Here is a 17,333-nt window from a genome sequence, read left to right on the forward strand (position 1 = left end):
ACGTCACAATTCTAAACCGATCGTCATGAAGCTTTATCAAGTTGTAGAAGTAGTCACAACTGAGAAGCCTATTGAGTTTGAGGTCAAAGGTCATCTTGAGGACAGATTTCTAAAATCGTCATTTTTCATCCGGTTGACTTGAAAGTTGAAGAGCATTTGCATATTGAGTTACGGAAATGGGAAAAACAACTATTTTTGAGGTCAAAAGGTCAACTCAAGGTCAAACTCCTAAAATCATCAATTTCCATCCGAAACAGTCATTTTTCATCCGAATGACTTGAAAGTTGAACAGCATTTGCATATTGAGTTACTGAAATGGGGAAAACAACTATTTTTGAGGTCAAAAGGTCAACTAAAGGTCAAACTCCTAAAATCATCAATTTCCATCTGAAACAGTCATTTTTCATCCGATTGACTTGAAAGTTGAACAGCATTTGCACATTGAGTTACTAAATGGGGAAACCAACTATTTTTCAGTGTTCAAAAGGCCAAAGGTCAACTCAAGGTCTAACTTCTAAAATCATCATTTTTCATCTGAAAAATAATCAATTTTCATCCTATTAACTTGATAATTAAACAGCAATTACATCGTGCATTAATGAATTGTGAATGCAACTGTTTTGAGGTCAAAAGGTAAAAGGTCAACTCAAGGTCAAAATTATAAAATCATCAATTTTCTTCTGAAAAATAATCAGTTTTTATCCATTTGACCTGAGCTTTGAATAAGAGCATCAATTTTAATCCTAATGACCTGGACAAGTTGATGTATCCATTGCAACCTTTTTTGAAGGGTGGGGTGGACTTTGCAAGTATAGTGCTCTGCACACCTTTCTTGTTATTCTGTTTGTTTGGCTCTCTGTCTGTCAATGGTGTACACATCACAATTGCAATCAGATCGTCATGACACTTTACCAAGTCATAGAGGTAGTCACAACTGAGAAGCCTATTGAGAAGGCATTTGAGGTCAAAGGTCATCTTGAGGTCAAATTTCTAAAATCATCATTTTTCATCCGATTGACTTGAAAGTTAAACAGCATTTGCATATTGAGTCACTGAATTGGAAAACCAACTACTTTGAGGTCAACAGGTCAAAGGTCAACTCGAGGTCAAACTTCTAAAATCATCAATTTCTATCTGGAAAATAATCAATTTTCATCCAATTGACATGAGCTTTGATTAAGATAGTCAACTTTAATCTTGATGAAATGGACAATATGATGTATCCATGGAAACTTTTTTGTGGGGGGGGGGGGGGGAGGTTGTCAGGAGGGTGGATTGTGCTTGTGTCGTGCTCTGCATGACATATTTCTTGTTTGTTTGATTGTGAGCAGTTTGAAGGATGGAGTCAGCTGAAACGTGGTGGACAAGTTGAGTGTGTGGCAAGGACGAATTTATTACCCTCGCCAGAGGAGAAGGTATTGCATTTGAGTCCATGTGTTTGTCTGCTTGTCTGTCTGTCTGTCTGTCTGTCTGTCTGTCCGCACAGATAAACATGATTTTCTCTGCAACCATTGGTCCGATTGACAGGAAATTTGCACCCTCGGTGCGCCTCCTCCTTTAGAATTTTTTAATGATAATTATGACATCATAGGTCACGTGGTACATGTGCCATCTTGGGAAGACCGAAAAAATTTGCACCTCTATATTTCCAAAAGCGCTGCATAGTAAAGATTGAGACATGGCTCATTGTAAAGAACACTCCATGTGCAATAACATATGTTAATGATGATGTCATAGGTGCCTCCATTATGACGTCATAATTCGACAAGTACAAAACTTAATCCGATGAAGATGAAATTTATTGAGCATAATCTAGGGATAAATTGGTGGAGAAAAAATAATAATGATGACGTCATCGGTGGCGTGGTTCAGCCGCCATAGGTATTTGTTTTAACCCAAAAGCCTTAAAAAACCACCAAAAACACGTCCTGGTGAGGGTCTGCAATGTCTGATTGCTCTTTCTTGTTGAATTTTAGTGAAGATCTAGATCTATATACAAGAACCTTTTTAAAAGTAATTCTTCACCATTGAAATAAAGGGCCAAAAACGATATATTTCAAAAGATTTTTTTTCAAAAAGTTCATGATATTTCAAAAAGTTATCGACGCGTTAATGACAAAAGTTGGTGGATGAGTTGGGTAGGTGTTAAGAACAAGCCGATTAGATTTTAATGGTTCAAGTCAGCAGATCCGGTTTATCAATGTGATACAAAATGTAAATTGTTCTACCCAGTGTTGGTTTCGTCAAGTAAGCATCTGGTGTGTAAAGTGCGAAGCATGTGAAAAATCGAATTTGTCAATTATGTATAATCACGAACCATATAGGGAAATATCGTTTTGGACTTAAAGATTGTGAAGACAATACCTTTGGACTGCCAGGTATACAAGCATGAGCAGCACCGAGAGTTCAGCAGATTTTGACATCTCTCGCGTGCAAAGCAACAGAACACACAAACCGATATCGGAGATCGATGAGACAGAGTGCGGATGATGGGGGCAGATGTGAGGAAAGTCTCCATGGAGCAAAGGTCTTGCGTGCATCGATAAGGTGCTGTTTGCACGCGAGGACGTCCACCCTGTGTTTGTCGGTTACACACTCCATGCCAAACACTGATAACCCGTGAAGCAGCTACACTTGTTTCATGGACCCACAATGAATGCAGTGTTAATTTAACTTTTGTGATGAACTTTAACTCAGAAACAACATGATGCATTCCGTCGTGTATGATGCAACAAAATGATGATGTGTGACGTGTAGCGCGAGGTTTTTAGACAACTGCAAATGCGGTCGGTACATTCTACAGCAATACAGTAAAATAATTCGCTTAAGTCGAGTTTCATAATTAAAATCCTGTCGGGTGGTGTCACGAGAGAGTCCAAGTTATTAGTAAAGAGTAATTCACACACATACATATATATATAACTACATGACCAAAAGTATGTGGACACCCGAACATGAAACATCTCATTCCAAAATCATGGGCATTCATATGGAGTTTGTCCCCCCTTTGCTCCTATAACAGCCTCCACTCTTCTGGGAAGGCTTTCCACTAGATGTTGGAACTTTGCTGCGGGGATTTGCTTCCATTCAGCCACAAGAGCATCAGTGACGTCAGGCACTGATGTTGGGCGATGAGGCCTGGCTCGCAGTCGACGTTCCAATTCATCCCAAAGGTGTTCGATGGGGTTGAGGTCAGGGCTCTGTGCAGGCCAGTCAAGTTCTTCCACACCAATGTCGACAAAACATTTCTGCATGGACCTCGCTTTTGTGCATGGGGCCATTGCCATGCTGAAACAGGAAAGGGCCTTCCCCAAACTGTTGCCACAAAGTTGGAAGCACACAATCGTCTAGAATGTCATTGTATGCTGTAGCATTAACATTTCCCTTCACTGGAACTAAGAAGTCCAGCACGAACCATGAAAAACAGCCCCAGACCATTATTCCTCCTCCACTAAACTTGACAGTTGGCACAATGCATTTGGGCAGGTATAATTCTCCTGGCATCCGCCAAACCCAGATTCGTCCGTTGGAATGCCAGATGGTGAAGTGTGATTCATCACTCCAGAGAACGCATTTCCACTGCTCCAGAATCCAATGGCGGCAAGCTTTACACCACTCCATCGGATGCTTGGCATTGCGCATGGTGCTCTAAGAGCTTGTGTGCGGCTGCTCGGCCATAGAAACCCATTTCATGAAGCGCCCGACGAACAGTTGTTGTGCTGACGTTGCTTCCAGAGGCAGTTTGGAACTTGGTAGTGAGTGTTGCAACCGAGGACAGACGATTTTTATGCACTTCAGCACTCTGCGGCCCCCGTTCTGTGAGCTTGTGTAGCCTACCACTTCGCGGCTGAGCTGTTATTGCTCCTAGACTTTTCCAATTCACAATAACATCACTTACAGTTGAACGGGGCAGCTCGAGCAGGGCAGAAATTTGACGAACTGACTTGTTGGAAAGGTGACATCCTATGACGGTGCACGTTGAAAGTCACTGAGCTCTTCAGTTCGGCCCATTCTACTGCCAATGTTGCTCTTTGGAGATTGCATGGCTGTGTGCTTTATTATATATACCTGTCAGCAACAGGTGTGGCTGAAACAGCCGTATCCTCTGATAAGAATGGGTGTCCGCATGCTTTTGGTCATGTAGTGTATATATACTGTATATATATATATATATATATATGAGCCTGAAGAGGGGATGGATAGGCTAGTTGTTGACAACATATATATATATATATATATATATATATATATATATATATATATATATATATATATATATATATATATATATATAAACACACACACGCGCATGCCTGTGTAGCTCCCTGCAGCATGCACGCCTATGTAACTCTCTGCAGCACGCACGCCTGTGTAGCTCTCTGCAGCACGCACGCCTGTGTAGCTCCCTGCAGCACGCATGCCTGTGTAGCTCCCTGCAGCACGCATGCCTGTGTAGCTCTCTGCAGCACGCACGCCTATGTAGCTCTCTGCAGCACGCACGCCTGTGTAGCTCCCTGCAGCATGCACGCCTGTGTAGCTCTCTGCAGCACGCACGCCTGTGTAGCTCCCTGCAGCATGCACGCCTATGTAGCTCTCTGCAGCACGCACGCCTGTGTAGCTCCCTGCAGCATGCACACCTATGTAGCTCTCTGCAGCACGCACGCCTGTGTAGCTCCCTGCAGCATGCACACCTATGTAGCTCTCTGCAGCACGCACGCCTGTGCAGCTCCCTGCAGCATGCACACCTATGTAGCTCTCTGCAGCACGCACGCCTGTGTAGCTCCCTGCAGCATGCATGCCTATGTAGCTCTCTGCAGCACGCACGCCTGTGTAGCTCTCTGCAGCATGCACACCTACGAAGCTTTTATTTCTATAGCATGCACCACCTGTGCAGCTCTCCGCAGCACTTTACAGCACCTGCATCTGTGCAATGATGTATATTTTCAACTCCATTCAAGTTTTGTGTAATAAAATCATGTTCGTTGTCTTATATGGTATAATTGATCAGTATTAGTTAAAGTGCAGCACATTGTCATTGCCCAGTATTAGTTCATGTGCAGCACGTTATCATTGACCAGTATTAGTTCATGTGCAGCATGTTGTCATTTATCAGTATTAGTTAATGTGCAGCACGTTATCATTGACCAGTATTAGTTCATGTGCAGCATGTTATCATTTATCAGCATTAGTTAAGGTGCAGCACGTTATCATTGACCAGAATTAGTTCATGTGCAGCATGTTGTCATTGATCAGTATTAGTTCATGTGCAACACGTTATCATTGATCAGTAATAGTTCATGTGCAGCACGTTATCATTGATCGGTATTAGTTAATTTGCAGCACATTATCAGTGATCAGTATTAGTTCATGTGCAGTATGTTATTGATCAGTATTAGTCATGTGCAGGATATTATCATTGATCAGTATTAGTTCAGTACAGGATGTTATTGATCAGTATTAGTTCATGTGCAGGATGTTATCATTGATTAGTATTAGTTAATGTGCAGGATGTTATGATTAATCAGTATTAGTTAATGTGCAGTATGTTATTGATCAGTATTAGTCATGTGCAGGATATTATCATTGATCAGTATGAGTTCAGTGCAGGATGTTATTGATCAGTATTAGTTCATGTGCAGGATGTTATCATTGATCAGTATTTGTTAATGTGCAGGATGTTATGATTGATCAGTATTAGTTAAAGTGCAGCATGTTGTCATTGATCGGTATTAGTTCATGTGCAGCATGTTATCATTGATCAGTATTAGTTCAATGCAGCACATTATCATTGATCAGTATTAGTTCATGTGCAGCATGTTATCATTGATCAGTGTTAGATACTGTGCAGAACGTTATCATTGATCAGTATTAGTTCATGTGCAGCATGTTACCATTGCTCAGTATTTGTTAATGTGCAGCATTTTATCATTGATCAGTATTAGGTCAAGTGCAGGACGTTATCATTGATCAGTATTCGTTCATGTGCAGCACGTTATCATTGATCAGTATTAGCTCATGTGCAGCACGTTATCATTGATAAGTATTAGTTCATGTGCAGCATGTTAGCATTTATTAGTATTAGTTCTTGTGCAGCACGTTATCATTCAGTATTAGTTCATGTGCAGCACGTTATCGTTGATCGGTATTAATTCATGTGCAGCACGTTATCATTGATCAGTATTCGTTGATGTGCAGCACGTTATCATTGATCAGTATTAGTTCAGGTGCAGCACGTTATCATTGATCAGTATTCGTTAATGTGCAGCACGTTATCATTGATAGGTATTAGTTCGTGTGCAGCACGTTATCATTGATCGGTATTAGTTTTTGTGCAGCACGTTATCATTGATCAGTATTAGTTCACGTGCAGCACGTTATCATTGATCAGTATTAGTTAATGTGCAGCACGTTATAATTGACTAGTATTAGTTCATGTGCAGCATGATGTCATTGATCAGTATTAGTTCATGTGCAGCACGTTATCATTGATCAGTATTAGGTCAAGTGCAGCACGTTATCATTGATCAGTATTAGTTAATGTGCAGCACGTTATAATTGACCAGTATTCGTTCATGTGCAGCACATTATCATTGATCAGTATTAGTTCATGTGCAGCACATTATCATTGATCAGTATTAGTTCTTGTGCAGCACATTATCATTGATCAGTATTAGTTAATTTGCAGCACATTATCATTGATCAGTATTAGTTCTTGTGCAGCACGTTATCATTGACCAGTATTAGTTCATGTGCAGCACGTTATCATTGATCAGTATTAGTTCATGTGCAGCACATTATCATTGATCAGTATTAGTTCAGTGCAGCACATTATCATTGATCAGTATTAGTTCTTGTGCAGCACATTATCATTGATCAGTATTTGTTTTGTGTGCAGCACATTATCATTGATCAGTATTAGTTAATGTGCAGCACATTATCATTGATCAGTATTAGTTCATGTGCAGCATGTTGTCATTGATCAGTAGTAGTTCATGTGCAGCACATTATCATTGATCAGTATTAGTTCATGTGCAGCACATTATCATTGATCAGTAGTAGTTCATGTGCAGCACATTATCATTGATCAGTATTAGTTCATGTGCAGCACATTATCATTGATCAGTATTAGTTCATGTGCAGCACATTATCATCGATCAGTATTACTTCATGTGCAGCATGTTGTCATTGATCAGTAGTAGTTCATGTGCAGCACATTATCATTGATCAGTATTAGTTCATGTGCAGCACATTACCATTGATCAGTAGTAGTTCATGTGCAGCACATTATCATTGATCAGTATTAGTTCATGTGCAGCACATTATCATTGATCAGTATTAGTTCATGTGCAGCACATTATCAGTCGATTTGTCCTCATCACACACCCAACCTCTCCACCAAATTACGACCGAATCCGTTTTATGTCTGAATTACACAATTTTTTGAGATATCCCCTTCACAAAAAACCATAGAGACAACCCAACAGACAGACAAACAGACAAACATACAGACAAACATACAGACAGACAGACAAACAAAGAGACAAACAGACAGACAAACAGACAGACAAACAGACAGACAGACAAACAGACAGACAGACAAGCAAAGAAACATACAGACAAACTGAGAGATAAACAGACACAAAAACACACAGACAGACCAACAAACAGGCAGGGGTGAAAACATAATCTCCGTCTATCTTCAGTGGCGGAGGTAATATTAATAATAATAATAGTAATAATGATAATAATAATAATAATATTAATTGTATATGTACATTAAGTGCCTTTTGCCACTGCATACAAACACGAAATGGATTTTCATTGTTTTTTCAACACTTTATAAATCAGTTCCACTGTAAACGAGTCTTTTATTTTCTTACCACATTCTGAAACTCTCATGTCTGGGAGAGGAGCATGATGTTATATTTGAGTTAACAAGGGAGCGGAGCATGATGTTATATTTGAGTTAACAAGGGAGCGGGGCATGATGTTATATTTGAGTTGACAAGGGAGCGGAGCATGATGTTATATTTGAGTTAACAAGGGAGCGGGGCATGATGTTATATTTGAGTTAACAAGGGAGCGGAGCATGATGTTATATTTGAGTTAACAAGGGAGCGGAGCATGATGTTATATTTGAGTTAACAAGGGAGCGGAGCATGATGTTATATTTGAGTTAACAAGGGAGCGGAGCATGATGTTATATTTGAGTTAACAAGGGAGAGGAGCATGATGTTATATTTGAGTTAACAAGGGAGTGGAGCATGATGTTATATTTGAGTTAACAAGGGAGCGGAGCATGATGTTATATTTGAGTTAACAAGGGAGCGGAGCATGATGTTATATTTGAGTTAACAAGGGAGCGGAGCATGATGTTATATTTGAGTTAACAAGGGAGCGGAGCATGATGTTATATTTGAGTTAACAAGGGAGAGGAGCATGATGTTATATTTGAGTTAACAAGGGAGTGGAGCATGATGTTATATTTGAGTTAACAAGGGAGTGGAGCATGATGTTATATTTGAGTTAACAAGGGAGCGGATCATGATGTTATATTTGAGTTAACAAGGGAGAGGAGCATGATGTTATATTTGAGTTAACAAGGGAGCGGAGCATGATGTTATATTTGAGTTAACAAGGGAGCGGAGCATGATGTTATATTTGAGTTAACAAGGGAGAGGAGCATGATGTTATATTTGAGTTAACAAGGGAGCAGAGCATGATGTTATATTTGAATTAACAAGGGAGCGGAGCATGATGTTATATTTGAGTTAACAAGGGAGAGGAGCATGATGTTATATTTGAGTTAACAAGGGAGCGGAGCATGATGTTATATTTGAGTTAACAAGGGAGCGGAGCATGATGTTATATTTGAGTTAACAAGGGAGAGGAGCATGATGTTATATTTGAGTTAACAAGGGAGTGGAGCATGATGTTATATTTGAGTTAACAAGGGAGCAGAGCATGATGTTATATTTGAGTTAACAAGGGAGCAGAGCATGATGTTATATTTGAGTTAACAAGGGAGCGGAGCATGATGTTATATTTGAGTTAACATGGGAGAGGAGCATGATGTTATATTTGAGTTAACAAGGGAGAGGAGCATGATGTTATATTTGAGTTAACAAGGGAGAGGAGCATGATGTTATATTTGAGTTAACAAGGGAGTGGAGCATGATGTTATATTTGAGTTAACAAGGGAGCGGAGCATGATGTTATATTTGAGTTAACAAGGGAGCAGAGCATGATGTTATATTTGAGTTAACAAGGGAGCGGAGCATGATGTTATATTTGAGTTAACAAGGGAGAGGAGCATGATGTTATATTTGAGTTAACAAGGGAGAGGAGCATGATGTTATATTTGAGTTAACAAGGGAGAGGAGCATGATGTTATATTTGAGTTAACAAGGGAGAGGAGCATGCTGTTATATTTGAGTTAACAAGGGAGAGGAGCATGATACTATATTTGAGTTAACAAGGGAGAGGAGCATGCTGTTATATGTGAGTTAACAAGGGAGAGGAACATGATGTTATATTTGAGTTAACAAGGAAGAAGAGCATGATGTTATATTTGAGTTAACAAGGAAGAGGAGCATGATATTATATTTGAGTTAACAAGGGAGAGGAGCATGCTGTTATATTTGAGTTAACAAGGGAGAGGAGCATGCTGTTATATTTGAGTTAACAAGGGAGAGGAGCATGCTGTTATATTTAAGTTAACAAGGGAGAGGAGCATGATGTTATATTTGAGTTAACAAGGGAGAGGAGCATGCTGTTATATTTAAGTTAACAAGGGAGAGGAGCATGCTGTTATATTTGGGTTAACAAGGGAGAGGAGCATGATGTTATATTTAAGTTAACAAGGGAGAGGAGCATGATGTTATATTTGAGTTAACAAGGGAGAGGAGCATGCTGTTATATTTAAGTTAACAAGGGAGAGGAGCATGCTGTTATATTTAAGTTAACAAGGGAGAGGAGCATGATGTTATATTTGAGTTAACAAGGGAGAGGAGCATGCTGTTATATTTGAGTTAACAAGGGAGAGGAGCATGATGTTATATTTAAGTTAACAAGGGAGAGGAGCATGCTGTTATATTTGAGTTAACAAGGGAGAGGAGCATGCTGTTATATTTAAGTTAACAAGGGAGAGGAGCATGATGTTATATTTGAGTTAACAAGGGAGAGGAGCATGCTGTTATATTTGAGTTAACAAGGGAGAGGAGCATGATGTTATATCTGAGTTAACAAGGGAGAGGAGCATGCTGTTATATTTAAGTTACCAAGGGAGAGGAGCATGCTGTTATATTTGAGTTAACAAGGGAGAGGAGCATGATGTTATATTTAAGTTAACAAGGGAGAGGAGCATGATGTTATATTTGAGTTAACAAGGGAGAGGAGCATGCTGTTATATTTAAGTTAACAAGGGAGAGGAGCATGATGTTATATTTGAGTTAACAAGGGAGAGGAGCATGCTGTTATATTTGAGTTAACAAGGGAGAGGAGCATGCTGTTATATTTGAGTTAACAAGGGAGAGGAGCATGCTGTTATATTTAAGTTAACAAGGGAGAGGAGCATGCTGTTATATTTGAGTTAACAAGGGAGAGGAGCATGCTGTTATATTTAAGTTAACAAGGGAGAGGAGCATGATGTTATATTTGAGTTAACAAGGGAGAGGAGCATGCTGTTATATTTGAGTTAACAAGGGAGAGGAGCATGATGTTATATCTGAGTTAACAAGGGAGAGGAGCATGCTGTTATATTTAAGTTACCAAGGGAGAGGAGCATGCTGTTATATTTGAGTTAACAAGGGAGAGGAGCATGCTGTTATATTTAAGTTAACAAGGGAGAGGAGCATGATGTTATATTTAAGTTACCAAGGGAGAGGATCATGATGTTGTATTTAAGTTAACAAGGGAGAGGAGCATGATGTTATATTTAAGTTAACAAGGGAGAGGAGCATGATGTTATATTTGAGTTAACAAGGGAGCGGAGCATGCTGTTATATTTAAGTTAACAAGGGAGAGGAGCATGCTGTTATATTTAAGTTAACAAGGGAGAGGAGCATGATGTTATATTTAAGTTAACAAGGGAGAGGAGAATGCTGTTATATTTAAGTTACCAAGGGAGAGGATCATGATGTTGTATTTAAGTTACCAAGGGAAGGGAACATGATATTATTTTTGAGTTAACAAGGGAGAGGAGCATGATGTTATATTTGAGTTAACAAGGAAGAGGATCATGATGTTGCATTTAAGTTACCAAGGGAAGGGAACATGATATTATATTTGAGTTACCAAGGGAGAGGAACATGATGTTATATTTTAGTTACCAAGGGAGAGGAGCATGATGTTATCTTTTAGTTACCAAGGGAAGGGAACATGATATTATATTTGAGTTACCATGGGAGAGGAACATGATATTATATTTGAGTTACCAAGGGAAAGGAGCATGATGTTATATTTTAGTTACCAAGGGAGAGGAGCATGATGTTATCTTTTAGTTACCAAGGGAGAGGAGCATGATGTTACATTGTTACATCATGATACATACTTGTACCAAGCTTGATTTAAATCCCTTCAGCCGTTCTTAAGTCATCACATTTTAACCTGAAATGACCTCTCACCTTTGACATCTTGACCCCAAAATCTATTCAGTTAATCGTTGCATCATCTATCTATAATTCCAGTAATCTCTGTGTGTATGTTTGTATGTTTGTATGTTTGTATGTTTGTATGTTTGTATGTTTGTCTGTGACCGCTGTTTCTCGACAACCACGGGTCCGATATACTTGAAACTTGCCAGGTATATTGCTGGGGACCTGAGGATGTGCCTTTTCAAGGTTTCATATTAATCGGACAAGTAGTTACCGAGCTATGGCGATTTCTTTACCAAACTCCGCAAGCCGTTCGCTTTGGACCAAACCATTTCATGTAAATAGAGGGGGGGGATTGTCACCGTACTCGCAAGCCGTTCGCGTTGGACCAAACCATTTCATGTAAATAGAGGGGGGGGATTGTCACCGTACTCGCAAGCCGTTCGCTTTGGACCAAACCATTTCATGTAAATAGAGGGGGGGGATTGTCACCGTACTCGCAAGCCGTTCGCTTTGGACCAAACCATTTCATGTAAATAGAGGGGGGGGGATATAATTTTAGATATATATATATAGTACGGGCATGCCCTAGTAATATATAATTTTACCAAGTTTGGTGAAAATCTCATGACTGGTTCACAAGTTAGCTCGGTAACAGAATTTTTACTTAAGGGAACGAATGGCATTTGACCTTTGACATCTTGACCTCAAAATCAAATCCGTTTATCTTTGCATCACAATACATACTTGTACCAACTTTGGTCAAAATCCCATCACTGGATCAATAATTATCACTGGAACAGGATTTTTATCCAATGTGACCTCCGGCCTTTGAACTCGTGCCCCCAAATTCTAATCAGTTCATCATTTAATACCTCCTTATACATAAATGTACCAAGTTTTACCTGGATCCCTTCAGCTGTTCTCAAGTTATCGTTGGTAATAAAAACCTATCATGGATGGACGGACGAACGGACAACCCAAAAACATAATTTAAAAAAAATTCTACAGGTGGAGTTTCACCTATGATGAAAATTTCCTGTCAATCGGACCAACGGTTGCAGAGAAAATCATATTTATTCTGTGCGGACAAACAAACAAACAGACAAACAGATGAAAAATCGCTCAGAGACCAAGGACTTGCCGGAATTTACTTTTTTATCGGCCATTTTGGACAAATATGGCGGCCGAACTACGTGACCGATGATGTCATCATTATTTGTTTTCTAAACGAATTTATTCTTTGATGATGCTCAAGAAATTTCATCTTGATCGGATGAAGTTTTGTACTTGTCGAATTATGACGTCATAATGGAGGCACCGATGACATCATCATTAACATATTTTATTCCCCATGGAGAGTTCTTTACAATGACCCATGTCTCAATTTTTTCTATTCAGCACATTCCGAGATATAGAGGTGCAAAGTTTTTCCGTTTTTCCAAGATGGCGGCCGAACCACGTGACCGATGACGTCATCATTGTTGTTTTTTTTTCTCCACCAGTTTAAACCCGACATGGCGCTCAATAAATTGCATCTTGATTGGATGAAGTTTTGTACTTGTAGAATTATCAAATTATGACATCATAATGGAGGCCTTGGGCTGAGAGAGTTAAAAATTTGGCACAGTCTATTCCAGGGCAAGACAAATATGTGTGTAAGGTATGGCGATTCTACGTGCAACGGTGTAGACGTAGTGCTGCGCACAGACAAACAGACAGACAGACAAACCAACCGATCAACATACTATTCCGGCAAGTAACAAACAAACAGACAAACGAACTCAAATGCAATACCCTCTCCTCTGGCGAGGGTAACTAGAACGGTACTCGGTAGAGCGCATACCTCCACCTGGTGAACAGTTTACGTTTTGTATCCACTGATTGGCCGGATCTGGATTCAGACCTGAACCAAAATCTGATCAGCTTGTATTTGTTACCGACTCAACTCATTCACCAAATTTAGTCATAACACGTCCACAACTTTTTCATATATCCTGCTATGTATCGTTTTTGGCCCTACCTCCCAATGGTGAAGAATCAAGTAGAAAATTAAATAATTATCATATCGGAATCCATATTCAGATCTTCACCAAAATTGAATCGAATCGTCCTTGTCACACACACAACCTGTCCACCAAGTTTCGTCCAAATCCATTCATAACTTTTTGAGATATTCCGCTATGTATCGTTTTTGGCCCTGTCTCCCAATGGTGAAGATTCACATAGAAAATTAAATAATTATCATATCGGAATCCATATTCAGATCTTCACCAAAATTGAATCGAATCGTCCTTGTCACACACACAACCTGTCCACCACGTTTCGTCCAAATCCATTCATAACTTTTTGAGATATTCCGCTATGTATCGTTTTTGGCCCGATCTCCCAATGGTGAAGATTCACATAGAAAATTAAATAATTATCATATCGGAATCCATATTCAGATCTTCACCAAAATTGAATCGAATCGTCCTTGTCACACACACAACCTGTCCACCACGTTTCGTCCAAATCCATTCATAACTTTTTGAGATATTCCGCTATGTATCGTTTTTGGCCCTGTCTCCCAATGGTGAAGATTCACATAGAAAATTAAATAATTATCATATCGGAATCCAGATTCAGATCTTCACCAAAATTGAATCGAATCGTCCTTGTCACACACACAACCTGTCCACCAAGTTTCGTCCAAATCCATTCATAACTTTTTGAGATATCCCGCTATGTATCGTTTTTGGCCCTGTCTCCCAATGGTGAAGAATCAAGTAGAAAATTAAATAATTATCATATCGGAATCCATATTCAGATCTTCACCAAAATTGAATCGAATCGTCCTTGTCACACACACAACCTGTCCACCAAGTTTCGTCCAAATCCATTCATAACTTTTTGAGATATCCCGCTATGTATCGTTTTTGGCCCTGTCTCCCAATGGTGAAGATTCACATAGAAAATTAAATAATTATCATATCGGAATCCAGATTCAGATCTTCACCAAAATTGAATCGAATCGTCCTTGTCACACACACAACCTGTCCACCAAGTTTCGTCCAAATCCATTCATAACTTTTTGAGATATCCCGCTATGTATCGTTTTTGGCCCTGTCTCCCAATGGTGAAGAATCAAGTAGAAAATTAAATAATTATCATATCGGAATCCATATTCAGATCTTCACCAAAATTGAATCGAATCGTCCTTGTCACACACACAACCTGTCCACCACGTTTCGTCCAAATCCATCCACAACTTTTTGAGATATCCCGCTATGTATAGCTTTTGGCCCTACCACTCAATGGTGAAGATTCACATAGAAAAATTACATTAGTCGGATCCGAATCCGGATCTTCACCAAAATCGAATCATCTCGTCATTGTCACACATGATACATCTCTGCCAAATTTTGTCCGAATCCGTCCACAACATTTTGAGATATTTTGTTCAAAAACAAACAAACAGACAGGGGTGAAAACATAACCTCCATCCACCTTTGGTGGCGGACGTAAACATAATGTGTGTGTGTGTGTGTGTGTGTGTGTGTGTGTTTGCGTGTGTGTATTTGCATGTGTGTGCGTGCGTGTTTGGGTGTGTGCGTGTGTGTGTGTGTGCGTGTGCGTTTGCGTGTGTGTGTGTGTGTGTGTGTGTGTGTGTGTGTGTGTGTGCGAGTGTGTGTGTGTGTGTGTGTGCGAGTGTGTGTGTGTGTGTGTGTGTGTGTGTGTGTGTGTGCGAGTGTGTGTGTGTGTGCGTGCGTGTTTGGGTGTGTGCGTGTGTGTGTGTGTGTGCGTGTGTGTGTGCGTTTGCGTGTGTGTGTGTGTGTGTGTGTGTGTGTGTGTGTGTGTGTGTGCGAGTGTGTGTGTGTGTGTGTGCGAGTGTGTGTGTGTGTGTGTGTGTGTGTGTGTGTGTGTGTGTGTGTGTGCGAGTGTGTGTGTGTGTGTGCGTGCGCAAGAGATATTGCATATATACTACAAACTATTTAAAGAATCTGACTTGCCTAGTTTATCCTGCCTGCTGACTATGTTTTACATTTCAGGTACCACTGGCACAAACCCAGTCCGAAGATCCCGTCTCACTGCTGCCCTGTTGTAATAATCATGCGGCAAAATCATTTGCAACATCAAAGCCAATGTAACCAACCGAGTAAACTTGTGCTGATACGCTCAACATTTCATACGGAAATGAAGGACTAAGGAACCCCAGGAGACACAAGTTAAGCAAAAGCTGAACTTAAAATGTACGATACAATTTAAATTCACTGTGTACAGAACATACAAGTATACAAAATAAGTAAGGAAATATTTAATTTACACTTGTCTATTTCAAAACAACAACAACAAACAACAATAAACAACAACAACAACAAACAACAACAACAAATATTTGCTGGACTGTTGTTAGTACATACTGCATATCTCATTTGCAGAACTTTTTGAATGCCCAGCACAAGTGATTTAACACAGTTTTACATCCAACAACTTCCACTGATGTTATACAGATCGCTTATAAACAATTTACAGGAAATTTCAACCAAGCCCGAAAGCCTTAAGGTGAAACCCAACTCAGGTGAAACCCAACTCAGGTGAAACCCAACTCAGGTGAAACCCAACTCAGACATATAAGGATGACACAGAGAGGAAACGAGGGAGATTAGCCTCAGCATTTCTCCACAACACCAGTTCCTAAGTCTGTTCTGGGCATTTTTTTTTTTTTTTTCTTCCAGGACAAACTTAGACGAGGTGGGGACAAACATCAAAGTCCAATCTCACAGTTGCAAAGCGTTTTTTGGGTGCAATGGTTCGGGCTCCCTGCATTGTAAAAAGGGAAGAGCACGAACAAAAACAATAGGTTGGTCATAATAGTGCAGACTTTGATGGGCCTAATGGCCTCCTCCTGCACACCCAAAATTTTGTCTTTACACACACAATCTTCTCTTTACACCCAAAATCTTCTATATACACCCACAATCTTCTATTTACACCCACAATCTTCTATTTACACCCACAATCTTCTATTTACACCCACAATCTTCTATTTACACCCACAATCTTCTATTTACACCCACAATCTTCTATTTACACCCACAATCTTCTATTTACACCCACAATCTTCTATTTACACCCACAATCTTCTATTTACACCCACAATCTTCTATTTACACCCACAATCTTCTGTTTACACCCACAATCTTCTATTTACACCCACAATCTTCTATTTACACCCACAATCTTCTATTTACACACACAATCTTCTATATACACAAACAATCTTCTATATACACCCACAATCTTCTATTTACACCCACAATCTTCTATTTACACCCACAATCTTCTATTTACACCCACAATCTTCTATTTACACCCACAATCTTCTATTTACACCCAAAATCTTATATATACACCCACAATCTTCTATTTACACCCACAATCTTCTATTTACACCCACAATCTTCTATTTACACCAACAATCTTCTATTTACACCCACAATCTTCTATATACACCCACAATCTTCTATTTACACCCACAATCTTCTACTTACACCCAAAATCTTCTATATACACCCACAATCTTCTATTTACACCCACAAACTTATCTTCACACCCAAAATCCTCTATATACACCCACAATCTTCTATTTACACCCACAATCTTCTATTTACAACCACAATCTTCTATTTACACCCACAATCTTCTATATACACCCACAATCTTCTATTTACACCCACCATCTTATATTTACACCCA

The 17,333-nt window shown here is 39.5% G+C and overlaps 1 long non-coding RNA gene across 4 annotated transcripts in view; it reads left to right on the forward strand.

The window, feature by feature from the left end:
* Positions 1–15,969, forward strand: part of LOC144894229 (uncharacterized) — a 49,454-nt gene extending 33,485 nt beyond the window's left edge. For all 4 annotated transcript variants that reach the window (XR_013624898.1, XR_013624897.1, XR_013624896.1 and 1 more), the window contains exons 2-3: positions 1,332–1,415; positions 15,626–15,969. This is a non-coding gene — a long non-coding RNA (uncharacterized LOC144894229). The remainder of the gene's footprint in view (positions 1–1,331; positions 1,416–15,625) is intronic.
* Positions 15,970–17,333: the final 1,364 nt, after the last annotated feature.

This window comes from Myxine glutinosa, chromosome 11 (genome assembly GCF_964187855.1).
Source record: "Myxine glutinosa chromosome 11, kmMyxGlut1.1, whole genome shotgun sequence".
NCBI classification, from domain to species: Eukaryota; Metazoa; Chordata; class Myxini; order Myxiniformes; family Myxinidae; genus Myxine; species Myxine glutinosa.